At 45.8% G+C, this 27,409-nt stretch overlaps 1 protein-coding gene and 1 pseudogene across 1 annotated transcript in view; one reads left to right on the forward strand and one right to left on the reverse strand.

The window, feature by feature from the left end:
• ADPRHL1 (ADP-ribosylhydrolase like 1) overlaps positions 1-27,409 on the forward strand; it is a 101,868-nt gene that overhangs the window by 37,076 nt on the left and 37,383 nt on the right. The window lies entirely within an intron of this gene.
• On the reverse strand, positions 2,704-2,821 carry LOC135051423 (5S ribosomal RNA; annotated as a pseudogene).

A 27,409-nucleotide genomic window follows, 5' to 3' on the forward strand; every position in this document is an offset into this window, starting at 1 on the left:
TGCATTCCCTGTTTCACTGCTGGATTGTGAGATTTACCTATTGACAAGAACCTGTGTTTATGGGTGTCAGCGCTGTTTGATGGAGGTCAGTCCACATGTTGAATAGCTTAACCAGGGATTGGCTTATTAACCAGGTTGTACAGCAGTGTGTGAGACAGCACAAGGTTAATGCAGTATAAGACAGATGCAGCCAGACGTGGGTAAATGCAGGTGGTGTGCAGTAGGATGAAACACGCACCTGGAGATACATATGTTGGTGGTAGTGGAGTACACGGGGCAATAAGTCGTGGTGATACAGTGGTTTATCAGTATACCCAGCACTGTCTATGGGAGATAATCAGGGGAAGTCATTACTAGTTGGAGGACGGTAGCAAGAGGTAGTTGGGAAAGCCGCACAGGATCTCCAAAGTTAATAGATGATTGCTTCAGGGGTAAACTGACACTCGTGGGGTATTGTCCCCCTTAATTTGTCAAATATGTAAAAAAAAGAAGAAAAGTGGGTGGGCGCTAGTTTAATGGCTACAGACACCAAAAATATATATAAATGCTGTTGTACTGGTTGCAGCTTCCCAAGGTTGAGGTGCTGATCCTCAACCAAAAAAGTTGCAGAACAAAGAATACTCAGAGAAGCGCTACCATTCAACAGCATAAATAAATTTATTATTAAAAAACATATAAAAACTGTCACAATTCAGTGAATAAACCGAATATCCTGTATTATAATTAACTCATGTATTATGTATCAAACAATCATAACACAGATGGTAACAATATATATGCATATAATAGAGACTCCCTGGAAGAAAGATAACCACCTGTTTTCTGGTGGAGACTGCAACAATATTAATTAAATGACCATCCTTATATTAAGCTCCATGCATGGACTAATGAGTCATATAGATTTAATGAGAATTTCTTTCAAAGTCCAGCCACTTTTGAATGATGTAAATGTGGTGTGGTTCTAATTTGACCACCATTTAGTGGAGAGCTTAGGTGCTCGCAGTTAATTACTTCCAACTGAAATTAAGGCTTACTGGGTAGCTCTAATGGACATGCTTCCATATATATTACAATGACTTTAAGCTGTGACCGCTATTTGAAAAGTCCCGTGTATATGGCTTACCCAGACCTTTCCATGGTAAGAAGATTAATTGCAGTCTCCTTAATATTGGTGGGCGCCGGCTGCCCACACTGTTGTACTGCTGTACGTCGATGTCGAGACGCTGTTATTGAACCAGATGGAGATCAGGCTTCAAGTGCTGGTGTCGGAGCGTAGCTGTATGTCTGTAAGTCGTACGCTCGTAGCTCCGTCTGCGGGAGCCGCTGAACACCCTTACACACTGATGTGAAGGTGCGGCTGTATGTCCACAAGCCGTGCACTTGTATTCTGTTAGCGGGAGCCGCTGAACACACTCCTTGTGTGTGGATGTTTGATGAAGTCGGATAGACTTCTGATGAAACAGCCCCTGTCTTGAGGCTGAGAAACGCGTCAAGCATCCGCCCGACATCTATCCGATATCCTGGGCTCATCAAACATCCACACACAAGGAGTGTGTTCAGCGGCTCCCGCTAACAGAATACAAGTGCACGGCTTGTGGACATACAGCCGCACCTTCACATCAGTGTGTAAGGGTGTTCGGCGGCTCCCGCAGACGGAGCTACGAGCGTACGACTTACAGACATACAGCTACGCTCCGACACCAGCACTTGAAGCCTGATCTCCATCTGGTTCAATAACAGTGTCTCGACATCGACGTACAGCAGTACAACAGTGTGGGCAGCCGGCGCCCACCAATATTAAGGAGACTGCAATTAATCTTCTTACCATGGAAAGGTCTGGGTAAGCCATATACACGGGACTTTTCAAATAGCGGTCACAGCTTAAAGTCATTGTAATATATATGGAAGCATGTCCATTAGAGCTACCCAGTAAGCCTTAATTTCAGTTGGAAGTAATTAACTGCGAGCACCTAAGCTCTCCACTAAATGGTGGTCAAATTAGAACCACACCACATTTACATCATTCAAAAGTGGCTGGACTTTGAAAGAAATTCTCATTAAATCTATATGACTCATTAGTCCATGCATGGAGCTTAATATAAGGATGGTCATTTAATTAATATTGTTGCAGTCTCCACCAGAAAACAGGTGGTTATCTTTCTTCCAGGGAGTCTCTATTATATGCATATATATTGTTACCATCTGTGTTATGATTGTTTGATACATAATACATGAGTTAATTATAATACAGGATATTCGGTTTATTCACTGAATTGTGACAGTTTTTATATGTTTTTTAATAATAAATTTATTTATGCTGTTGAATGGTAGCGCTTCTCTGAGTATTCTTTGTCAAATATGTACCTATGACAGAATGTCTTGTTGGTAAGGAAAGTTTGACGGTCAGTGGTGCTCCCAAAGTGTACTGAGAAGAAGAAAAGACGACCCTAGTGGGGAGCACTCTTATCTGAAGCAAAAACTTAATTAGCAATGTATGATTGTCTTAAAAATAATTAATTTTTATTCAATATGCCTTAAAATTTGTGTTACATAACACATGTATATTTTTTTTTAAAGGTGTGATCATATGTGAAAATGTGATAAATAATTAATGTAATAATACCTGACTTAACTATGCAGGAATATGCTTGGGGTCCGTCTGCGCAATGGCCCCCCTATGATACGTGACCTGTTCAAATTCACGCCCTACAATACCTGGTCTTCCCAGGTGGTCACTCACCGAGTACTGACCAGGCCCACTACTCTTTTGCTTCCAAGATCGGATGAGATTGGGCTTACAGAGTAAGGTGTGATTGTAGGGACTGAGTGAACAGTTTATCAAGAGAAGGTTTAATTGTTTATGTTTAACAATAAAAAATTAAAAAGTGTCCATAATCTTGTTGATATTCTAGTCCATATATAATATATCAGGGCAATTTGTTTGAATCATAGGTCATGTATTGGTGAGGTATGAGGTATTTTATGCCTCAGATATAGTTGGTATTCTAGCCCATATGTAATATATCAGGACAGTTTGTTTGAAATTAGGTCACGTATTTGTGAGGTATGAGGCACGTGTGCCTCAAATACAAATTTCTCTTAAAAAACGGTAGGTACAATATAAAATAATAGATAATACAGTTAAGTACAAGGATTATAAATTCCCATACCTCTATGTCGCCAGTGTGCGGTTATGATCTTAACAGTTAGTAATGTAAATTGTATGAATGGTCATACAATATTGCTACTCCATTATAAAGAAAAGGTATAGCAGAGAATAACTGTGGCTAAGATACAGGTATATCCTCCCTTCTGCTGGTCTCTCATCTTGCCTGCCGGTATAGGACGAGGAATGAGAGAGGGTAGGTTCCCCCAACTTAGCCTGAAAAAAGAAAGAGGAGGTATCAAGCAATGAGACTGAAGCAATTACCCTCTTATGCCTTGTTGCAGGTAGTGCAGAGGGCTATAATTGTGTTGCTGTCCCATGCGGTACACACCCGAGTGGGGTGGTCTTCTGTATGCCGGCGGTCGGGCTCCCGGCGCTCAGTATACCGGCGCCGGGAGCCCGACAGCCGGCATACCGACACTTATTTTCCCTCGTGGGGGTCCATGACCCCCATAGAGGGAGAATAAAATAGTGTGGCGCGCATAGCGCGCCACCGTGCCCCTAGCGTGGCGAGCGCAGCGAGCCCGCAAGGGGCTCATTTGCGCTCACCACACTGTCGGTAAGCCGGCGGTCGGCCTCCGGGCGCCGGTATGCTGGTCGCCGGGAGCCCGACCGCCGGCCAGCCGTAGTGAACCCTCCTGAGTGAGAGTATTTTAAATGCTTAATATGCTGCTGTCTGCAAAAATGACACTCTTAAGAGTTTGAGTATATATTACTTCTGTTCATACTTATTATATTAACATAAATTGCTTAAAGGCAGGGGAAAGCAGACTTTATATATAGTAGTAATCTCACAGAGTAGTCCTGGGAACGGTTACAATTGTTGCATTCCCAGGGATACGGTTTCTTAAAGATGATACAATGTTATTCTCTCCTGTACATAAATCACAGGAGCAATCAGAAGGTAACAAAAAAAAAAAAGGTTGTACCCTTCACTGCAGGCTATACATAGCCTAATTAACATATAATATTAGCAGGGTTAATCCTGTTTACCAATAATTAACAATAAGAGGCAATAGAGGAAGGGAAAAGAGGAGCCGCTCATTAGGGAGCATAGGCACCAAAATGGCGCTGCAGCGATATAGGGGAGAGGGGGGGCACACGCGGCCGTGGGCCAAACGGGGAAAAGGGAGGGACGGGGGCAGGTATACCCGTCCTCCCCGTCACACCTAGGAGAGCAGGGCTGCCAGTAGGCTAGCAGGGGGAGGGAAGAGCCATGAGGGGGTTAAAAGGCTGAGGCAGAGGGGGGGAGGCTGCATTCCAGGCTAGAGCTGCAAACAGATAGCAGCATGCAGCATCCAGCAGCCCAGTCTCTGGAGAACAAAGAGCAGGCCCAGAGCCACGTGTAGCCTGTAGTCTCAGCAGGCAGAGCAGATCTCTTACTACAAGTTGTGCAAGGGGTTCCAGCTGCAGCAGGAGCACGCAAGCATGGAGAGCCAGCAGGGAGATCCAGCAGAAAGATGCAGCATTCCCTCCCAGCGACAGTAGCCCAGTCTCACGGGAGCAAAGAGCCAGGGAGATCCAGCAGAAAGCAAATTATCCCACAGAGTGTCCAGGAGGAGGTGGGGGAGGAAGTCATACCGAACGAAGATTTCCACAGGGAGAAGAGGCTGCAACTGCAGGAGCAGAGTGGATTTCAGGCAGAGGGAGTTGACCCTGGTGGCCAGACCCCGGCTGGAACAAAGAAGAGGAAGGGGGAATTTACAGCGGCAAGGAGGCAGAGGCACCCAACAGCACGGAGCAGCAGCACGGTGTGGTCGATTTAGCGGCCAGATATGAAGGCATGCCCGCGGCCACAGAATCAGATGGTCCAGAAGCCGGGATAGAGGAGCCAGGTACATCGGGAGCAGCGTAACCATGCAGGCCCTTCTCTCAGTGCAGACGGCATCGGTCACAGTCCCATGGGAGAGCATCGCCAGCGGCAAGCAGCGGACGTCACTTTTCACCGACAAGGGCTTACAGCAGGCAACGCTGGGTATCGATGGTGCAGCTGTTTCAGGCATGCGGAGAGGCAGGAGCAGTGATACCAGCATCAGGAGCAGCGGTCCGAACATCGTGGAGGCAGCGGACAGCATCGTAGTCCAAAGAGGTGTTGGACCAACAGCACAGCGCAACGGGAGCGGCAGCACGCATTGGCAGTTTTCATCACGCTGAACAGGACACCGCAGGGGAGCAGCGCAAATCACGATCCACGCTACGACAAGCCGCGGAGAGGCAGGAGCAGCGGTATCGGCATCAGGAGCGGGAGCAGCGGACCGAGTATCGTGGAGGCAGCATCGTAGTCCACAGGGGTGTTGGACCAACAGCACAGCGGAAGCGGCAGCACGTGTCGGCAGCCATCGCAGTGAGGTAGAGAGTCAACGCAGATGACGCGCGGCGAGGGATCATGGTCACCGTCATCAACCACCCCGTTACCTTTCACCCGCAAGAAGCAGCCGCCATTACGCAAGGTCGAATGGGAGCCGAGCAGGTCGACTGGAATAACCTTACCGTGCCAGGAAACGAGTTCATCAGGAAGAATACAGCGGCACAGGCAGGCGTCATCGCATCTCGCAGAGATCTTGTTTGGGGAGCATGAGGCAGCGGGAGCAGGGAGCAAGGGCTTTCATTAGCGCAGACTCAACACCGCAACGGAGCTACCCTAATCGCGAGCAGCAGTTTATCACGCCGCGGAGAGAGCATCGCGAGAGGCGTCCGAGCAGCAGGGATCAGAGGCAAGGAGGAGAGAGCACGGGCTACGCTTTGTTCGGCGTTGCGCCACTACTTCCAACGGTTCACGCGGAGCACACCCATGTGTCGGGGTCATCTCTTTGCGCCAAGTTCGGCGCAGGATACGCAGCACCCAGAGGGACAGCGGCGGGGTCATCTCCTTGCGCCAGGGTCGGCACAGGACACGCAGCACCCAGAGGGACAGCGGCGAGGTCATCTCCTTGCGCCAGGGTTGGCGCAGGACACGCAGTACCCGGAGGGACAAACGATCGAAGACGCGGCGCTTGGGATTGGTAAGAACAATGTCGACAATAATGATTTACATAATGTTTGTATGACCCCAATAGTTGTCAGAATGTGCAGATTATATGCAGCGAGTTGTGCAACGCAGCAGGGGGGTTGAGTAATAACAGTTTGCATAAAATGTGTGTTATGCCAGGAAGCGTGCAGGAGGTACAGTGTCAGCTTCCCCGGGGCGGACGCAACCGGGGGAAAACGGGATTGGTACAGCATGATAAGGCGGCAGCCTTTGTGCAAGGAACCGCAGGCCTGGTATGCGCTTTCGGATCAGTAGCGGCCCATTTGCCGGCTCTGACTAGAAAGGAGATTGAAAAAGGGGCTTTTATAGATATATGTTCACTCCAGGAAACGTGCGGAATGTACAGAATGTTAGCAATACTGCCAGAGCTATATCTGTGTGGAGTTTGTATGTTCTACCTGTGTTTGCCTGGTTTTCCTCTGAGGGACACTGTGTTTACCCAGAGGCAGCCATGAGCATGTTAAAATACACCAATTTCATGTATCCTGTGTACAAGGAACACAGGGGAAAGGTGTGGTGAAAATATGACGAGGTGGTCAGCGCAAAGGCCGTGGGGCATAAAGCCCATTGACTTTGGCACTAGAGACTTAGACATCTGGCTCAAAGCGCAGGCGGCGGCCGTAGCTAAATGGGGCGCAGCGCCACAAAAAATCCAGGGCAGGGCATGCAAAGCAAGAAATTAGACGCTGGGTTTTCTGCATTATGTGCGCATCCGCACCCAGTGCAACTACAAGCACGCATGCACGTTCTGTGGCGCGAACCACTCCGTCAAGGAGTGCAACAGAGAGAGGGGTAGTCACCCGCAAAAGGGGCCCACACCAGCTGGGCCTAGGAAAAGCGAATAGTCCTGTGGAGTTGGGCATGGGCCTGGCAGGGCTGCCCAGGTATCCCAGGTTTAAAGGAAGCCAATTCTCTGCGGGGGGGGCTTCAAGGATGGTTTTAGGGTACCTATAACCAGAGAGGCACGCCAACAGTAGCGCCAGGGACATAAGGTCCGTAAGGAGGCAGCTGGGGGCGGTACGCGAGAAAATCGCTAAGGAACTAGCGTTAGGCAGGACGGTGGGGCCATTCGCAGCCCCGCCATTGCCAGGATGGGTAATTTCACCTTTGGGGAGGGAGGTCAGGCACATCCAGCACCTGTCCTACCCCGAAGGGGCGTTGGTGACCGACGCATTAGGCAAGGAACTATGCTCAGGGCAGTACCAGCCAGTGAGGCGGCCATTAGGACGGTCCGAGCACAAGGGAGGGTGAGCAGGTCAGTCTTAAGCCTTGTTAGCCACTCGAAAGAAACCCCCCTTACTGGTGGGAGTTTTAACCCTTTTTCAAAGGCAGGAGGAATTGAAGACACAGTGTGTTGAGCCTGTTTGTCCAGTTATACACACTCAGAAAGTCAAAAGCATTTGTGTTTGAAGCTCAGAGATTGGGTTTCCTGTCCATCCTACAGCAATTTTATGGCTGTCATTCAGGAAGCAGCCTTATCAGATACTCCTCTTGTGAGGTGTGATAACCCCTGGGAAGAGGCAGAGTCTGGAAGCCAGGTATCAGGCTTTCTGAGCTGTCCCACATTACAGCTCCCCCCCTGTGGTGAAAAATAAACATCCTGTTCTTTTACAATCCAGCAAAGGGGAATTACAACTGTCCTCTATGTTAATTACAATGCAGTTTAAGAAATGTCATTTATAACATAGGGAATAGCATGATACTACATGTCAGACAGTATATACACAATATCATATTTCAGGATCCGATCACGTTATGGATCCTGACATTGGGAGCCCTAAGGGCAAAGCTGGACTTAGAGTCAGCCTTTTAGGCTGCTTCCCTTTGCATCAGGAGAGTTTCAGTCTCATGGGACGAAGCTGCGGTGGAGAATTTTTCGGGGGAAAATGTATTGCCGATGGGCTGCGACATTTCGGGTGCTGTCTGCGGAGCATTCAACTCTTCCCTGCAGTGGTGCCGGCAGGGGCGCACAGGGTCAAGAGCCACAGCACACCACCTAGATGATCTCCTGGGGGCAGGGCCACAAGCTGCAGCACAGCCAATTGCTGCGCGAACTACAGGTCATGCTGGAGGTATTCAGCGTGCCTATCGCACCAGAGAAACTGAGGGCCCAAGACAGTTTTAGCATCCGAGGGTTCAAAGCATCGATGTCGGCATACAATAGGAGGTTAGGAAGGTTTTTCCTAACTAACTGCTTTGAAGCGATGGCCCACGGGCTGCTGGCAGCGGAGATGCAGAGAGGCAGCTGGTTCCCGAGAGTTCGTAACCATTGAGGTTTGCATTTAGCGTGCTACTGGTGTTGTTAGCAGAAGTTAATGGAAATGCAGCAGGATCCAATAGGGGGCAACCATTGATGTTAGCATCAGATGTTAGGAGGATAGAACGGTTTGCCTCTTCTAGCTATTTTTCGTGAGTTAGGCCCGGGCGTGGGCAGGGAGATAAGCTGCGGCAGCATGGTCGGGAACAGTGCAAGGCACGTTCAGAAACAGCCAGGGCACCTGGTCAGGTTTGGCAGTTTTGTGACAGGTGAAGCGCAGGCATCTGGCAGAGATGCAGGAATCAGGGAGTGCCCAGCAGGGACCAAAGCAGTTGTCTGGCCAAGAAGCTGGCCAGGAAAAAGGTGGCATGATGGTGGCCGCCAACAGGCGGGCTAGGGGCATAAGGGCCCACAGGCTAGCCAGTTTGTATGTCCAAGCCAGACAGAGGAACGAGGGAGCCACGTGCCAGCAAGCGAGGAGGGGGCTGGCGGCAGGGCTGGCAGGTTTGGGGCCGGGGCAGTCGGGGTGTGTGCCCCCCCCCTTCCTGGGTGAAGGAAACGGGACTCCCGCAGGAGAGAGCGCGGTGGTGCCAAGTAGTGGGAAGCGCTAGGCAGCATGCCAGGAGGACCAGCAGCTTCTTGATCGCTGATGGAATAGAGGGGAAAGGTGCCAGCCGGCAAGGTGGGTGGTACCTGGTCAGAGGGGGGCACTGTGCAAGAGTAGTGGCCCAACACAACAGTCATTCATTCGGGAGGTAACGTTGTGGGGGACACGAAGTCCCTTGATATGTTAAGAAGGATTGGGATTGGCACTGACCTAGCATGGGCAAAGGGGCAGTGGCAAGCAGCCAGCATCGTGTGATCTAGCATCATCTCCAGGCTGACCTGACGCGGCGTGCGAAAGGGGGCTGCCATAGGGAGGATCAGGAAGACGGTCAATGTGGCAGTAAGTGCGTGAGGGCACTGGGAGGAAAGGTCCCCAGTCAGAAGGTCAAGGGCATGTTCGGGGCAGACGGAGGCATCTGTCGGAGGTTAACAGTGACTTGTTCAACGACGCATTGCAAAAGGCAGGGGAAGTCTAGGGAAGGGCGGATTGCAGGGTGGGGGGTTTTCGGTACCCGGGCAGGCCCGAGAACCTCAGTGGCGGGAAGAAGCGGTGCGCAAGGCAGGTGGAGCAGGGGAGCCAGCTGAGGTTGCAGATTCACCGTCGTTGAGGTGCCGCACGCCAGGCTCCAGCTGTCGGCGGCGGACCGTCGGCTGCGCACCAGGCCAGAGTGATCTGTGGGGGCTGGCTCCATAGCGGGGGCGTTGCTGAGGGCCTACGGCGTAGGTATGTGGCACGCCCCGTCATAAATCAAGGAGGAGCATGGCTCCATAGTGGGGGCGTTGCCGAGGGCCTACGGCGTAGGTATGTGGCACGCCCCGTCATAAATCAATGATAGGCATTGATAGGGTTTTGTGCCTTGCCCACCGTTCTCTGACCCTACCCTGCAAAATGTAAAATGTAAATAAGGTAATGTTTAATAAAACTGTGGCCAATGATTAAATCCCAGATCTTGTCTCCGAGTATGATTTCAGTAGAGGAGATATTGGGGTTGGTTTAGCAGGGACGCAGCAGGCCACCCTCTCTCCCTTATGGCTCACTTAGAGCCATAGTCGGCTGATTTATAGCTACCAGTTGTAGGTTTTCATGTGAAGGAGAAGGGGGGAGAGGACGCCTCTGGGGTCCTGCATCAGACGTCCTTAATGCCGGGGGAATCCCGCTGGATGATATGCAGCCACGTGTGCCCCGTTTGTGTGAGGCTGCTTCATAGAGCAGTATTCGGCTGCTCCAGCAATCGGCGGCCGCTGACGGACCTAAGTGTCATGTGTGCACACCACGTGACCCTTAGGTACCTGACGTGCGTTTCACAAAGGAAAAGCTTGATCACAGTAAATTCTTACTTAAAACTGCAATTTTGGCACCTGGCCACTTCCTCAGGTAGTGTCGAATGCATGAGACATAAGTTCTATTTAAAATTTGAATATCCTGTAGCCTAGCCGACTTGAGAGTGGGTAAAATAGACTTAAAATTAGATAAATCAGGTAATTCAAGCTGCCAGGCTTTGGAAATACTGGACCAAGATGAGACATTTGTGTCTATTACATCCGGGTAAAGGTAACAAATTCTACATTTATAAGAGCGGAGAGTGACTAAAGGTGAAGACATCAAGATAAAGCATTTGGGTTATGTATGCTAAGCAAACCGTTATCTAAAGACATGTAGTAGCATGTTTGTAGGAACATAAAGAAATTTGAATGGGGTAAGTGGTACAGTATTTGTCTTAGCATTTTATACAGGAAAGAAGATGGCCAAGAGGGTCAAAATCATCCTATGTTGAGTGAAATCCCTTATTATATCAAGTTTTATAGGAGCAATTGTCAATAGATGGAGGGAGGGTTGGGGAAAAAATAGGGATTACTTCCCAGGTGCCTGTTGATATTAAGTCAAGCCTTGTATGTGTCCCAAAGGAGAATATTATTGCAACACAGTGATGGAATCTGTATCTTCGGAACATGAAGTAGAGTAGCGCTGCTGGGGCAAATGGATAAAACAATGCCTCCTCAAGGGCTGCATTAGTACAATAGTATGCAAGAGCCAGTCAGAGATATATCTAAAAAGTGCAGATCTAGCAAATGCAAGAATATGAGGCTTATCAGACCACCCTGTATTTTTGGGAAATAGGTGTGATGGCGACTCATTCTATGTTTCTGATGCACTATAAATTGAGAGTACATCTGACTGCAGCAAATAGCAGCAACTTTGGTGATTGTGATGGGGAGCATTTGTAAAAGATACACAAGCTTAGGGAAGACAATATTTTTTTTATCACTGTGACTCTACCAAAAAGGGACAATTTAAGGTCTTTCCAATCTTCCAGTTGGGATTGCATTTTCTCGATCAGTGAGGAAAAGTTGTAAGCATAAATCTGGGAGATACTGTATGAGATGGAATATAAATCTGCAATTATTTTAGTTTTCATGGCGTGATAGTAAACATTGATGCCAAGTGTGGCTGGTGGGAGAGAAAGGACTTGTTCATTGAGGGAAGGAGTTCACTGGATAATGTTTACTTTATACGATATCCAACAAATGAATGAAATGTGTGTATGATATTGAATATAGCAGGTGTGAAGGTGGAGGGTCTCGGAAATAAACAGCAGCATATCAATAATGCCAGATTACATTACTGGGCTCTGAATTTTTTTAAATTCTTTATTTTGAGAGCTCACAAGTGTAGACCAAAAACAACAATTACTGTACAATAAGCATGACAAGTGAGCCATTTTTGCAGTCAGAATGAACGATAACAATCGTAAACAATACTGTAACACTGTAGGGGAACAGGGTGCCGTTTCCTGGGGTAGACAGCAGCAAGCAGCAGCTGTGATATCATACAAGTCCAGTTTGTGGTGCAACTAGCCACAACCAGTTTTATTAAGCAGAAAATAAAACAAACATCAAAAGAAAATACCTTGCCTGTCCGGCACTAACTAAACACAAGACGTTCCTAACGGTCTCTAAACAAAAACACAGAGTTCTCCAGTAAATACTGTATGGCTCACTTGTATAAGGAACCCACAGAGGTTCTGCAGTCTCCCCAGGAAGTCTGCACACACTGATCAGGCTAGCAAACTTATAACACTCTTGCACAGCTGAAAGCCCTGATTAGCCCTCTGTGAGGCCAAAGACCCGAACTGGGCCCAATGTCTGGAACTTGCCCTCTCTCTCTCTCAGGGCCCTTATCCAGCTTTTCCAACAGACTGAAAAGGTTCTAACAAAACAAAACATTTTCCTTGAAGTTTTCCTTTTTCTAAAACATGTAAGACAAGAACCTGGGACAAACATACCTGCCCTTAAACACTATTCCAGTGTTCTTGTCACAATACATATAGGTTGAATCGAAAATGTTACAACACTAGGGGATTGGGGAAAATGGTAGGGGTACAGGGGGGAAAAGGACTACAGAAAAAGTATCCTTGAACACTAATTGAATTAAAGGGTGCCACGTGTGATAGATAGAGAAAAACAAGAAAGATGGAATCAGAGCACAAACAGGAAAAGTCTGACAGGGAAACATAAGAGCAACTAAGGACCATTATCCTATCGCATATGGGTGAAGTTAAGGTGATGGAAGCAGGAAGCAAATCTGTCAGTCCAAATTCACGTGGTAGGGGCCATATGTTGAGTAACCAAAAGGTAAACAAATGTAGTCAGAAAGCTAAAGCGGGTAAGTGTCTCAACTAGGTGATCCCAGCCATCAAAGATAATAGAAACCTGGGATCCACTGATGAGGGGTTTTTTATGGATTCTTCGAAAAGGGGAAAACGGGGAAGGGGGGGGGGGGGGTGTCTTCTGCACCAGAAAAACTTTGTATTAATTGAATGTAAAAAATTCCCCAAATTTAGTTATAATATAGAAATTCTACATATGTTTATATGGGGGTGCCGCCATAGACAATGAAAATGAATGAAGAACAAGATTGGACAGAAAAGGATTGTCTCTTTGTTGGCGCACTGAAAAGAAATAGAATGTACCTGATTTGTTGAATTTTTAAAAAAATAACTTTTATTTATCTAATTAATAAAAAGAATGCCTAGCAAATGAGAAACATATATGTGAATTTTTTTTTTATAAATTGTGTACTATAAGTGAATAAATTGTGTACTTAGTGTTCATTAAAAACTGACCAACTGTGCTAATTGTCTAATTTCGCTCTTAATTGATTAATGTTTATTTATCATGATTATGCAAATTGATGTTAATAGCAGTTAACATCAATTTGCATAATCATGATAAATAAACATTAATCAATTAAGAGCGAAATTAGACAATTAGCACAGTTGGTCAGTTTTTAATGAACACTAAGTACACAATTTATTCACTTATAGTACACAATTTATTAAAAAAATTTTCACAGATATGTTTCTCATTTGCTAGGCATTCTTTTTATTAATTAGATAAATAAAAGTTATTTTTTTTAAAATTCAACAAATCAGGTACATTCTATTTCTTTTCAGTGCGCCAACAAAGAGACAATCCTTTTCTGTCCAATCTGGTTTTTATGGATTGCAACACTGCAAGCATTTTTCTAATGTTGGTTACCTAACTACAGACTAATATGAAGCCAGTTTGGTCTGGGTGGATGATGGATTATAAAATTATTTATTTTTTTATGCAATTTCTGTTTTATTAATAAAGAAACCACAATGTACAGCTCAAGAGCATAGCAGGCAATATATAAATTGTAGCAATAAGAACTGACATTTCAACAATTGTCCAATAATACAGAAAATAAAGACACTGTACATTAACTGTAATCTACTGAATTTGAAACAGTAATCTGTAATGTCCCACAGTATGAATAACAATAAAAAGAAAAATAGAGCATAGAGAAAACAAGAAAAAGGAAAAAGAAAAGAGAAGAACTGCCATCACCATCACAACCCAAAGGTGTCGCGGAGGGAGAGAGAAACAGATAGGTCCGGAATTCCTGTATTTCCTTAAATTGAAGCCAGTCGAACCATGTGGCCGTGAACCGAGACGCGGATAGTTCGGAAGATGATGTCAGGTCCTCCATTGCCATGTAAAAGTCGATTCTCTAAAACCATTTAGAAATAGGAGGCAGTATGTGAGACCTCCAAAAGCATGGAATGGTGGCCCTAGCAGCGTTCATTAAGTGCCGCAATAGAGAGTTTTTGAATTGGGATAGGGGGAGATCTATTAAGTTAAGTAACCAGAACTCAAGAGTCTCTGGCACCGGGAATCCTGTAATTCACCTAGTGATAGACTGGACCCGTTGCCAGAAGGCAGCCAACCCCGGGCACTGCCACCAAATATGGCAAGGAGTGCCACGAGACTGGCCACACCTCCAACAAAGCTCCGATACACTTGGAAACATTTGGAGAACCCGGTCCGGACATCGATACCATCTCGAAACAATCTTATACTGTGTTTCTAGTACGTGGAGTGAAGGTGAGCTAGCAAAAGTGAACTGAAAAACACGGGACCATTGTTCTGAGGTGTCGAAGTCAAAAATATTTCAGCTATACACATCATGGACAAACTCCACACAGATGGCCCCCGTGCGCGTACTTGTGCTGCCGTGTGTGCGCATGCTCGCAAGCTGCTTATAGCCGCTCACGCGGTAGTGCGTATTAGCGCGTGGTATGAGTAATTACAGTAGCATTTGTGACCACATGGAAAAGCCACAAAGACACATTTCATATTTAATATACATAGCGCACAATTTACACATAGTCTACATACACCACACCAGCGAGTTACAATTGCTTAAAGGGTATAATAACAAAGGGATTCACCTTTACAGGATATGAGGGGACATAATTAGGTTAGGAGGTGGTGTTTGGTATCCAGCTGTAAGGTATTTTAAGAGCAATATTCCGGTATCAGTTTGCTGAAGATCGCACGTTCCTGCGAATAGATATGCGCAGTAGCAGACTATTAATATCAACTGTATTTACTGTACTCCTGATATTCGGCGGGAACCCAGTGGAGACCAACTGCAAGTGCACATGGTCCAGATATCGCCCACCTATTCAAACAGACCTATGACCTCTCCTGTACTGTAAATGACCATCCCAGTGACCTATAGGTGAAGAGATTACAGTTTCCATTGTATTAGGTTTTGGACAAATGTATAAAAGGCCAGCTGCAGGCCCAGTCAGACACAATCTCTGAAGGTTATCTACCTTGATTGACTGAGGACCGGACCGGGTAGCGCAGGCAAACAAACGTATGTACCATTGACTGTAGTCTTCTCTCTTATTGTATTGTATTGTTGTTGTAGCCCCCTGCTAGTAAATAACCGTTGGTGGGTTGGACCCCAACATAGTTTCAAAGTACAACTTGGTATCGTGTCCCTTTTCCTGCTAAGGTTTAAAGTGTATTTACAGCCACTCGGGCTGCTGCATTGTACTATCAGCGTTTAGGCCTGTGTATGCAAACTGTGTACTTACTACGTCCGTTCGGCATAGGTACGCAGAGTGCGCACACGGTACGATCTTGTGTATGTAAGATGTGTAAACAGTACAGAGGTGAAGGATTAAATACAGCGGCAGCAGCGGCTTGAACTTTGGTGAAATAAGGTATTGCTTTATGTCCTGTAAAATAATCAGCATTCACAATTGGGGGCTCCTCCGGTTCACTACATAATCACAGATTTGCAGCTAATAGTACAGACTTTGATCTATCAACAAAGGGTGGAGACGCATCTTAAGATAAACCTTTTTCTGGTTGCGTGGGTGTTCTTAAATCCTATTATTCTGTGTTGTTAGATCATGTCTGTAACTGCAGTATTAAGAGATGCTGGTGTGAAACCCGGAGACAGGAAGAAAGCTGTTTATTATCTCAGTGTAATTTTTTGGCGCGAAAAAACGTACACAGGGCGTACCAATACTTTGCATACCCTCTCACATATTTTTGCCACAGGTATAAATTATTAGGTCATTTTAGATCTGTCTGAAATCGGATACATTTGTTTGTTATATAGATAAATTTGATAAAGTATATTAAGGGCATAATTGTAATAACACAAAACACAGTTCTGGCCTAGTCGTTATGGTTTACACAGAACCAGTGTGGGTTGTGTTTAGTGGGCGATAGTAGTTTTTATTGCTCACATTTATCGAAGTTGTGTGGTTTTTATAACGTACGCACACTGCTACACATGGTACGGAATGTGAGGACAGCGTACGAAACCGTGCACGTGGCACAGGGTCGCACACGTGGCATAGCGGTACGCACATTTGCGTGATTACGCAAGCTTGCGTAGGGTTGTGTGCGCATAATAGAATCACACAATAGTTGTTCACATAAGGTGGGATAGTATACCTTAAATACAAATAGCACATTACTATCCAATTTCAAAAGCAGATTAGTGTAAGACTTTTGTCTAAACTGTACTATCTCTGGGGTAAAGCTGTCAATCAGAAGGAGTGGAAATTTTTCTGTACAGAAAAACACTGTGTATTTGTGTGAGCTGAAAGTCAGAGTGAGTGTATTGAACCCCAGGAATTCGGGATCCCGTTGGTGACACCAAGTAAGTGGAGGCTTGGCGGCGTGAGGCGGCTGACTCACGTTAATACAGATAGTGAAATACGCAAATCGTGAGGAGATTTGCAGAGGAGCGTAATAGGCAATTGTGCATTGTATAGTAAAGAATTGTGGACTGAAGTTTAAAGGTTTTTTGTTACGCTCTGGCTGAGGAGCGCAGCTTGTATATTCGACTCCAGTGGTCGTAGAACGGATAGGTAACAAGTACCTATACGCTGTGCGATTGGACCGCGCATATGTGGGTTCGATATGTGGTGCAACTTGATACCCCTGTGCGAACTTTTTGCGCAAAACCGCGGTATCATTAGTGCCATGTAAAGCATACGCAAGCATGATTTGTGTATAAGTGTATAGGGAGTTTTCGCTGGTCTCTCTCAGGAAAATCTCCAATGGTAGATATTCACTGGAAAAAGTAAGTCACTCCTAAAACTTCCAGTGAATAGAAGCCAGGTAGGGTCCTCACTGGGTACGCGTGGTCACTATTGGAGTGAGTCGTGGTACATCAGCGAAGAAGGAGTGGGTGAAAGCGCTCTTAGAACTTTCACTGTCTATTCGTGTTGTGCATTGGGGATTGCGTAAAAGGAAAAATTCTGCCATGGGATCCAATTGCACAAGCGGTGGGCATATGGTTGCCAGGGTTCAGGCTGAAGAGCCGCGGCCCAGGGGGTCAGCGAGGTTTATTATGTGTAGGAAATATGGTCCACACGCCAAGACTTTTTGTTCTAAATGGGAACGTATGACTGCTGAAGATAGGCCATCATTCCCTAGGCTGGGCAGCATTGAGCCAGAGGTATTGCAGAACATAAGGATTAGGATATGTCTGATAAAATCTAGAAAACAAAGGATCAGCCATACAGATTGTTTAAACTTGTGGCAGCAAGAGGGGGATGTGCAGAGGGAATTGGCTTGCATAGCAGGTTCCAAACCTAGCGGGAAAGCGATGGCAACTGCACCACCATATGTTGATGGGGAGAAATTGGCTACAAGCAATGGTGCATTGGTAAAGGATAGGAAAGTAATTGATAAATGTGCTAACCCTAACCCTTGCCAGCTGTATCCCATTTTAAATTTTCCCCAGGACTGTGAGCAGGAAGATGAGCCCAGCACGATATCGGCACTCTTTCTAGCAGCCACCATACAGAATACTCAGGTGGGCATGGCCCAACCACCAAGAGTTGTAGCGATGCCCCCCAGCGGAGGGGTGAGTGAGGTTGTGTCCACAGGTAAGTACAGCACCATACACTATGCAGAGACGATAACTCCCCGCATTATAGAGTCAAGCCAAAATGATGTAGTTGAATTAAATCCTGTCAGGGTGATTGCAGTTCCCAATGGGAGAACTGATAGTCAGGGAGTAACTCCCATCAGGAACATTGCCATGCATTGTCCTTGGTCCCGAGCTGAGTTAAGGTCAATTATGTCAGAATTCCCCGATCCCAGAAAAGATCTAGTCGGATGCCAGAAATTTGTTAAAGAGTTAGGTAATGCCCATGAACCCACAAATAAAGATTGGCGAACAGTGCTACGGGTGTGTTTACCCTCAAATATTGACATCACAAAATTCATAACGGATTGTAATTTATATGCAGAGGTACTTCTTACTGATGAGTACAATCAGGAGAACATAAAGCAAATCAATCTGCAATTAGGAGTATATTTCCCTACTGTTGTTAAATGGAATAAAATCTTCTCCATAAGACAAAAGGAAGGTGAAACCGCATCTGAATATTTCCATAGAGCACTAGGTACACTGGAATTGAGGATATTAAGGATAATGCACATCACAGGGAGGTAGCTGTCTCTGTGTTAATGGATGGTTTAAAGGAAACACTGAGGACAAGGGTGCAAACCTCTCTACCTAACTGGAGAGGTATCTCGGTGGCTGCGTTGAGAGAGTCCACTATCAAGCATGATCGGAATATCACTAAACACAGGGAGTCGCAAGGGGATAAGCTGATGATGGTAAGTATACAGGCACTTACAGGAAAGTCCCAACTGCCAAAACCCCAGACCCCTGATGGTAAGTCACGGGTAATAATATGCTACAATTGCCAGAAGGAAGGGCATTACTCAAGGGAATGTAGGAGCAAAGGGACACATAATGTATACAGACCCCCTAGACCTGGATACGAACCACGCTACAACACACATAGTTGGGAACAGGGACCACATAGAGGGGAAACACGGAGGTACCCACCTAGGAGGGACTGGCAGTTATCCCCCTCACATATCGTAGCTGCCAATGCGTTGCGGGAAGGTTCCACTACACAATAAAAGTCAGGCCACACCTGTAGTCTACAGCCAGTGAAGTTGACTGCTAGCCTTGGAAAGGAACCTGAGGTCATGGTTGATGTAGCTGGTGTACCATTACCTTTTCTTGTAGATATAGGGGCGGCCAGGTCAGTGTTGAGTTCCACAAAAGGTGTGAAAACCACGGGAAAAACGATTTCGGCAATGGGAGTAACAGGAATGGTGCAACAATACCCTTTGAGTAGACCTGCAGAGGTTACTATAGGGCCATTGCAAACCAAACATTCTTTCCTATTGGCAGCATCAGCTCCAAATAACCTACTTGGCAGAGACTTATTGTGTATAAAGAGGTGTGTCATATATTGTACTCCTGAGGGTGTCTTCTTGGATATACCTGAGAACCACGCACAAGAAGTTCAAGATATACTAGACACCTCTCAAAGGCTAATGACACATTCTACTGTTATAGACACGTGTCCATCAAAGGTAGAGGAAATGATTTCGCAAATACCGGGTTCTTTTTGGACCAAAGATGGACAAGACACTGGATTGATGGTGAATGTAGCTCCAGTAGCAGTACAAGTAAAAGATGGCAGGATAGCTCCAAAAATCCCTCAATATCCCATGAAGCCAAAGGTAGAATTAGGAGTGTACCCTGTCATATAGTGGCTGCTACAGCAGGGCATCCTAGTCAGGACGTCCAGCACAGCCAATAGCCCCATTTCGCCTGTGAAAAAGAGTGGGGGGAGGGGTTACAGGTTAGTGCAGGATTTAAGGGGGATAAACAAAATAGTTGAGAGCCAATTCCCCCTAGTGCCCAATCCAGCTGTCATCCTTATGCAAATTCCCCCTACCACAATATTCTTCACTGTCATTGATCTCTGCTCTGCTTTCTTTTCTGTTCCTCTTCACCCTGACAGCCAATACCTCTTTGCCTTCACGTACAGGGGATTCATTGACAGCCCAAGTATTTTCTCCCAGGCCTTGCATGACTGTTTACAATCCTTTCAACCTGAGCGTGGATCAGTACTAATACAATATGTTGATGACTTGTTGTTGTGTTCTGACTCACTCGAGTTGTCCTTGAAAGATAATAAACAGCTTCTGTTTCATCTTTCCAGGCAGGACACAAGGTTTCAAAGGATAAGTTGCAGTTGTGCCGTACCAGGGTTAAATACTTGGGACACTGCTTGACACAAGGACTTAGGCACCTGACCGCTGATAGGATACAGGCGATTCGCGACATGACTCTGCCACAAACTCAGCAACAGATCCGCACTTTTCTTGGAATGTGTGGGTACTGTTGGAACTGGATTCCTGGGTTCTGCATACTGGCACTACCTTTACAAGAAATCATCTCTTTGAACACACCGGAACGGATCTCTCACACAGATGAATCCGAACTGGCATTTGAGAGACTAAAACAGTGTTTATCACAAGCACCTGCGTTTGTTATGCCAGATTATGAGAAGCCCATTGAATTGTACGGTACTGAAAGTGCTGGGTGTGCAGCAGTAGTCTTAACACAGAGACATGGTGATGCCAGCAGACCAGTAGCCTACTACAGTGCACAGTTGGACACTGTAGCACGGTCTCTCCCCACTTGCTTGCGAAGTGTTGCAGTGATAGCTTTGCTTGTAAGTAAAAGCGAGGACGTAGTGTTAGGACACGACTTGACCATTCATACACCTCATGCAGTGTCAGACTTTCTAAACTCTGTCCAAACCAGACATGTCTCATCTGCTCGGTTTACAAAGTGGGAATTATCACTGATGGCCCCGGTAAACATCACCATTAAGAGATGCAGATCACTAAATCCTGCAACCTACTTGCCAAGTGTGCCTGGTCATGCACAAAGGGTGGAGGATGAGAATGATGGTGAAGGAGGATTTAGTACAGATACTGAAACGCATGATTGTATGGAATGCCTGAACCAAACTTTTATAGCGAGACCTGACATCAGTGACAACCCACTGGAAGGAGTAGACTTTACCTTCTACACTGATGGTAGTTGCCACAGACAGATGGAATCGGGAGACCTATGCACCGGATATGCAGTTGTAGATGACGAAGGTATTATAGAAGCTGAACCCCTTGGCCCACCGCACTCAGCACAGGTCGCTGAGCTGGTCGCCCTGACCAGAGCATGTGAGTTGGCCAAAGGTAAGTCAGCTAATATATACACAGACTCTAGGTACGCCTTTGGAGTGGTGCATGATTTTGGGGCCCTGTGGCGCCTCAGAAATTTCATGACAGCAGCTGGCACACCTGTAGCGCATGCGTCTCACATCAAAAGACTCCTGACAGCAATACAGGAACCAGACAGAGTGGCTGTTATCAAGTGTAAAGCACACACTTACAACCAAGACCCAGTCTCACTTGGTAACAGCCGGGCAGACAAAGCTGCTAAATCAGCAGCAAGCGCCACCATACAAACGAACATCACACCACTGATGACATTTAACACGGTCAACACACAACAGTTAATTGAAATGCAAAATGTGTGTTCCCTACAGGAAAAGGCAGTCTGGAAGGCGAAGGGATATGGTCAGGAGTCCTCAGGACTTTGGACAGATGGACACGGTAAGCCAGTGGCCCCCAGAGCATATCTTCCAAGTTTAGCTGAGGCGGCACACGGTCTGACTCATCTGGGCAAAGAGGGTATGTGCAAGCTGGTAAGAGCCTACTGGAGTGCGCCAGGATTATCTTCTCATGCAGGTAAGAAAGCAATGACATGTCTTACTTGCTTGAGGAAGAATATTGGTAAGGCAATACCAACGGAGCCATCCCATATCCCTCCTACAGACGGACCTTTTCAGGTAATACAAATCGACTTCATACAGTTGCCACCCTGTAGGAATTTAAAATATGTGTTAGTATGTACTGATGTGTTTTCCAACTGGGTAGAAGCGTTTCCTGCTGCCACAAATACTGCCATGTTCACTGCAAAGAAAATTGTGCAGGAATTTGTGTGCAGAAATGGTATCCCTAGAATGATTGAAAGTGATAGGGGTACCAATTTTACAGGTGAAGTCTTTCAGGTCATGTGCAAACGGATGGGAATTAATAGCAAGCTGCATACTCCGTACTGGCCACAGGCGAGTGCGAAGGTGGAGAGAATGAACAGCACTATTAAGAACAAGCTGAGCAAAGTGATGGCTGAAACTGGATTGCTGTGGCCAGAAGCTTTGCCACTAGTGTTGTACAGCATCAGAACCACTCCCAGGTCACCGCTTAACTTATCACCCTTTGAAATTCTTTTTGGTCGACAACCCCATGTAATGATAGACCCCCAGGATGATTTGAAATGCAATAATGAAATAACTGTGAAACATTTGGTTAGGATGAGCCAGCAGCTGAGAAATCAACAAAGAAATCTAAAGCTGGTGATTCCTGACCTACCGAACAGTAATTGTCATGACATTGAGCCTGGGGATTATGTGATGATTCAAAATTTTCTACGCTCAGGTTACCTCATAGACAGGTGGGAAGGACCGTACCAAGTCTTGTTAACCAGCACGACAGCACTAAAAGTCGCCGAAAGAGAGACTTGGGTCCACTCCTCCCACTGCAAGAAGGTTGCTGACCCGGAGAAAACTCGTGACAAAGAGCAAGGTGAAGAGAACCTTGTATCACTAGAGAGTCTATTCCGGGAAAGCTGAGAGGCAGGACTGTCGAACGGCACCTGAGTGCGGAGAGCAACAAGATCAAGGACGGTTGTCGCACCATTTTCTTTTTTCACCCCCCCTCACTGCATGTTCCTTTCTTTTCTCCTCCTTATTTTCCTCCTTTCCTCTAACGAAATGGATCTATCACACTGCGTTTCGGGTTCTGCTAGTAATTCTGTTTTTGCTCAGGACTATTTGTTTTGGTGAGGGTCCCAGAGAAGTCGAGCAAGGATCTGGAATGGGTTCTGATGGCGGTTACGAATTTGTAGGATCTCAGGAGCAGCACATCACTCGAGTAAAGGATGGTATCATTAAGCGCTCTGGTAGTCATGGAGCTCGGAGACAATGTGAGGGGTTTTTGTCTGATGAATATTGTATTTGTAAATATTGCGAGAACATAGTCGAAGATGGGTGCATCCAGAGATGTCAGTCCAACAGTAATATTGATATGGACCGACATCCGTTGAGTGATTACCACTCATTAGTGGGTAAGGTCTTAAACCATACAGAATGCTGGGTGTGCTCACAAGTACTTCAAGGACAGAGTAAGTCGGGATTAGTGCCATATCCTTTAACGTTAGATGAGGTACTCGAATTATGGGGTGGGAGACCGGTGGACAAGAAATTCAATATATCTAGGCCCCCTAGCTTGAAGCTCCACCCGTATCATGTAGATAGATCACTAATATGCTTTAATGTCTCCAATTTCCGAAAACCCGGAAATTGGGAAGTAACCTGGAATAACGAGACAATGACCTTCTCACACAGAGCTGATAGGATACCTATTGACTCTGAACTTGTATGCAAGATAGACAACAGTGGGAGGTATTTTCGGTATAGGTATACACGTGGGAGCAAGACCATGTGGGTTGGAAAAGTGTCACCGGGGTATTGTGTCCACATCATCCAGCCTGATACTTGTACTGAGCAGATGAGAGAACTGGGGATTGGTTTCTTTACCTGGAAGATTTGCAACATGGTGTTGTTACATTTTGTCCCCTATGTTCTCCCAGATGATATAGATATGGTTTGGAAGAACTGCGCTAATTAATACCACACAAGCTTATTAAGCTGGTTGCTGCTGATGTACTATTGGTAGGTGTACTACAAAACACCTACTCTAGAGAGATACAATTGTAAAAAGAGATAGTTCAGCGCATCCCTAGCTTATTCTTATTTGCGTCAAAATTTGAATAAAGGAATCTAAAATAGTCTAAAAAAAGAGCGTACAGAAATTGTAATAGGCAGATTTTCAGAGCGCTGAACTATCTCTTTTTACAATTGTATCTCCCAGATGATGCCTATTTCATATGTGGGAGGAAGGCGAGCTCTGAGGGATTGTGTTATATTGTGCTGATAAAATGAAAGCCATTCACCGCAACGATCAGACTCCTTATACTCACACCCATTATGAACACATCATCAAGAGACACCTCATAGATAGGACAGAGCACGCAGCCTCCGATTTGATCCACGAATCCACCGGGATTCAGTTCCTACTCGCATTAGATATCACCCGTACTGCCAGAGGAACTATAAATTATAGGTACATTCATGCGCTAGCGAACTTGATAGACAATATCACTGAGATGTATGATGACACCTTTAGGTATACGGGCAGGGAGTTACAAGCTTACAAGACAGAGCTGGTCCAGCACAGGATGGTCCTGAATTATGTCACGGCCGTGACGGGTGGATACAATGCCACTTTGGCAACTCAGTATGGCGTGAAGTGCTGTACGTATATTACGAATAGCACTGACGACCCCACGGAGATCATCGATCAAAAGATGGATGAGATCTTACAGTTGAAGTGGGAGTTCCGGAGGAGACACAATCTTACCCTGACAGCTGTGGGTAATGAATTGACCGCCTGGGTCCCATGGTTAAACCCACTCAAATGGTTTTCTGGATTGGGAGAGTGGGTGCAGAATGTAATTGCAAGTGTAGGAAAGTTTCTCCTGTGTATCCTGGGTGTCGTCATAATGATTGGTTTAATATTTGGGTGTGTTCGAATTCTGACGCGGCGAAAGCACAGCACAAATTTGATGAGTCTAAGGAGCGAGGGCGTTGTTACAGCAGCTGATTTGGTTTATGATCCATCCATAGAGACAGTGTTATTATAAGGATTGCAAATGAATTTCATGGCCTGTTTCTTTCACCATTTTTCTCTGTTTCCCCCTTTTTCCCAGAAAACATCCAACTGGAAAAGTCGTCAGCCCTACCCAATGTTTACGTGAATGTATTTTTATATATGTGTCTTATCTTCATCTCTGCAACCTCCAGTTAATGGCATACATAGTCGACAGGTGTTATCCACATATACTAGCACTCACATATGTTCCCCCTCCATGTATCATCAACTAAATGTGCTCCCCATTTGTTGGTATTAGAAGCTGAAGAGGCGAGGGATTACAATCCCTTGCCCGAACGAAGCTCGGTAGTGTTTGTTTGCCCAATTACAGACCCTTAATACGGGATAAGAAGGATTTAATGTATACTTCGCAATACCTCGAAGCATATTTAGAACATATACGGCACGATGATACATGCCCCTCAGACATTGATTCATACATACATGCTTTTTACTATCCCACTAGGCTATACATTTCCCACCTACAACTCTCCCCCGATCATCCAAACTTGTATATATTGTGTAGATAATATTTTCTGTTTAGTAGTCAAGTGTGGTAGTTATTTATGACTGCCAAAGGGTGAACTGTCGAAGTCGAAAATATTTCAGCCATACACATCACGGACAAACTCCACACAGATGGCCTCTCTGCGAGTACTTGTGCTGCCGAATAGATATGCGCAGGAGCAGAATATTAATATCAACTGTATTTACTGTACTCCTGATATTCGGCGGGAACCCAGAAGAGAACAACTGCAAGTGCACCTGGACCACACATCGCCCATCTATTCAAACCGACCTATGACCTCTCCTGTACTGTAAATGACCATCCCAGTGACCTATAGGTGAAGAGATTACAGTTTCCATTGTATTAGGTTTTGTACAAATGTATAAAAGGCCAGCTGCAGGCCCGGTCAGACACAATCTCTGAAGGTCATCTACCTTGATTGACTGAGGACCGGACCGGGTAGCGCAGTCGAACAAACGTATGTACCATTGACTGTAGCCTTTTCTCGTATTGTATTGTTGTTGCAACCCCCTGCTAGTAAATAACCGTTGGTGGGTTGGACCCCAACATAGTTTTAAAGTACAACTTGGTGTCGTGTCCCTTTTCCTGCTAAGGTTTAAAGTGTATTTACAGCCACTCGGGCTGCTGCATTGTACTATCAGCGTTTAGGCCTGTGTACGCAAACTATGTACTTACTACGTCCGTTCGGCGTAGGTACGCAGAGTGCACACACGGTACGATCTTGTGTACGTAAGGTGTGTAAACATTACAGAGGTTAAGGATTAAATACTGCGGCCGCAGCGGCTTGAACTTTAGTGAAATAAGGTATTGCTTTATGTCCTGTAAAATAATCAGCATTCACAGAGGTCAACTCTTTACCCATATCCTCATGCCAAGCCCTAACAAATGCTAGGGGTTGGGAAGGAATACTAGTAAGACAGTGTCTGTACAGTAAAGATATTATATGTCGTGGTGAATTTTCAGAAAGACAGAAGGATTCGTAGGTCGTCGGCTTCCACCCCACCGCACGGGCCGGCAATGTAGTTAAGTAATGCCGAATTTGAAGATAGGCCCAATAAGAATTAGGCGGTAAACCATATGTTTGTTGCAAATCTCCGAAGGAGTGGAGTCCGGCCGAACCTATCAGGTGACTCAAACGAGAAAATGGTTGTAGCCCAGGCTGACAGAGGAGATAGGGAAAGGGGGCTAGAAGGCAGGTCCGAGTTAAATAGGAAAGGTGTCGGCAATGAAGGGCCCGGGCTAAAGAGGTCCATATGTCTATATTTCTTCCATATTTTAAGGGTCGGGTCAAAGGTAGGATGTTTTACACGTGTAATTTTTTGAAGCCAGGGGAGAATGCGTGAGGGTGTACCGGCAGCTGCTTCAGCAACTAGTGGCCATTGCTTAGAGGAGGGTTACCTAGACATTTCAACGACTCTGGACAAATGTACTGCGTGGTAATAACTGATAAAATGAGGCAGTTGCAGTCCGCCGTCAGTATGAGTACGGGTCAATGTGGATTGAGAAAGTCTGTGTCCCTTACATCCCCAAATAAAATGACCAACCGAGGACTGCAACGTGGTAAAAAATAAAGTAGGCATGAATATAGGTATAGTTTATAGTAAATATAAAACTTTAGGGAGAATTGTCATCTTAACCGTATTAATCCTACCCAACCAAGTAAGTTGAAGTGCAGACCATTTATTAAAGTCTGCGGTAATCTTATGTAGCAAAGGGAGAAAATTGAAATGATATAAATCAGTGATTTCTTTAGTCAAAATAACTTCCAAATACTTTAGCTGGGTAGGATGCCACTGAAATGGGAACGAATCCCGGATTCCTTCAATTACTCGGGTAGGGGTTTAAATATTCAAGACAACCGATTTGGTGAAGTTAATCTTAAAATTGGATAGCAAGTTAAACCTATGGAATACTTGCATGAGAGCCAGGAGGGAAGTTACTGGGTCCGCCAGGGTGGCCAAAAGGTCGTCCACATATAATGCCAATTTATGTTCCTGATGTCCAGCCCGTACCGCATGAATGTTCGGATTGGCCTGAATGGCTTTCGCCAGTGCCTCCAGACAGAGGACAAATATAAGCAGGGACAAGGGACATCCCTGTCTCATGCCATTTCGTATCAGAAAGGGATCGGAGAGGGCACCGTTCACTCGAACCCTAGCCGATGGAGATCTATAGAGAGTTAAAATACGACTAAGGCAGGTCAGATCCAAACCCGTGTGCCCGAGAAGACCCTCCATGAACTGCCAATCGATCCTATCAAAA

The sequence above is a fragment of the Pseudophryne corroboree genome, chromosome 2 (genome assembly GCF_028390025.1).
Source record: "Pseudophryne corroboree isolate aPseCor3 chromosome 2, aPseCor3.hap2, whole genome shotgun sequence".
NCBI classification, from domain to species: Eukaryota; Metazoa; Chordata; class Amphibia; order Anura; family Myobatrachidae; genus Pseudophryne; species Pseudophryne corroboree.